General features: G+C 40.4%; 1 protein-coding gene across 1 annotated transcript in view; it reads left to right on the top strand.

The window, feature by feature from the left end:
- Window positions 1-1,497, top strand: part of MCF2L2 (MCF.2 cell line derived transforming sequence-like 2) — a 174,721-nt gene that overhangs the window by 110,200 nt on the left and 63,024 nt on the right. The window lies entirely within an intron of this gene.

The raw sequence follows: 1,497 nt of genomic DNA, 5'->3' as shown, positions 1-1,497 counted from the left end.
AGCTCTGCAACTGCATCCTGGCCCATCCTCACCTTTCTGCCCCCAACCCTCACCTCCTTGTACCCCCAATATGTTTTTCCCAATAAAAAAAAAGGAAAAAAAATAATTAAAAAAAAAGAAAGGAATTTAGATTCTCTGACAAAATCTGAGCATTAAACAAAAGTCCCCAAGGGAAAAGAAAATGCACAAATGGGTACTTAGGGTATTTATTTTCTCAACGCAATCACTGAAATTATAAATTAGTCATAAATTACTCATTTTTAAATATTAATTCTAAGCCAGTGTCTCGGGAAGAAATTCAGGCTCACTTATCCTCACTCATTGCCCTTAAGTCAGAATCTCCTCGTAGCTCTCTTCAGTGTTCTGAGGCTATAAATCACACAGGAGGAGATTGCTCGTCTTTCTCTCATGCACCTGCTGATAGACTGGACCGGCCATGGAGGGGTGGCCTTTGGGATGGCAGCCCCACTCCTTATGGATTACACCACCAGAGCTCCCTGGTTGGGGGAAATCTTTATTATTTATAGCAATTGGGTTGAAGCTTTGATTTCTTACAGCCAAATAAAAATTCCGAGCAGAAAGTTGATTCTCTGGAATCCCTTTCTAACAGTCATATGGAATCTGGTTTCATCCTTCAGTTGATTTGTTCTGCAACCTTATTAGTTTTTTACTAGTTGGTTTGTGTCCAGGTTTTGTTGAGCCTGAAATTACACAAATTTTAAAACTTCTGAGCTGGCAAATTGCTTCCACTGCTGCCATTCTTGGAGGCAAAATTTGGCAAAAACTCTTGCAAGACCAGAATGAAAGCAAATAAGACAAAACAAGATAGACAAAATTAAATTAGAATCCTTCAATAACCTTTAAGGCTGTTAAGCTCTGTGCAGAGGGATAAAGCTCAGGATCTGAAAGGTGATTTACTTTGTGGTGAATCAGAGAAATTCATGGGTCAGTGAGCCCACACATCCCTGCCTGAGGCCAAAGTCCAGTCCTGAGTGCCCAGAAATCACTCTATGCATGCATCTTCAATTCCTGCTTCTAAGACCAAGCGATTTCAAAGAGCAAACTAGGGTGTCTGTTAAAATGAAATAAAAAGTTTTCTTCAATGAAGAGGAAGATTGGGCTACAGATAGTGAGAATTCACTAAGGTGATCCACAAATGTCTCTCTCTCTCTTTTTTACACCTTTTAAAAATTGAGATAATAATGAAAGTTTACAGAGAACTTGGATTGGATTTCCTTTCATTCATTGTTGCACATTTTCTCCCCTAACCCTTGTTGTTGTTATGTTCCGTAAAGTTGCCTGTGACTCATAGCGACCCTCTGTACAACAGCCCTAAATCCTGCCCTATCCTGTGCCAATCTTGTTGTCTCTGACACTCCTATGCTCATTACTGCAATGACTAAATCAATCCACCTCATAGAGGTTCTTCCTTTCCTACACTGTCGCTCCACCCTCCCAAGTATGACATCCCTCTCCAAGGACTGATCCTACCTTGCA

Source organism: Elephantulus edwardii, unplaced genomic scaffold, assembly GCF_000299155.1.
Source record: "Elephantulus edwardii isolate Elephantulus edwardi_28Jun2011 unplaced genomic scaffold, EleEdw1.0 scaffold00031, whole genome shotgun sequence".
Taxonomy (NCBI): Eukaryota; Metazoa; Chordata; class Mammalia; order Macroscelidea; family Macroscelididae; genus Elephantulus; species Elephantulus edwardii.
This window is presented reverse-complemented; position numbering and strand designations above follow the sequence as displayed.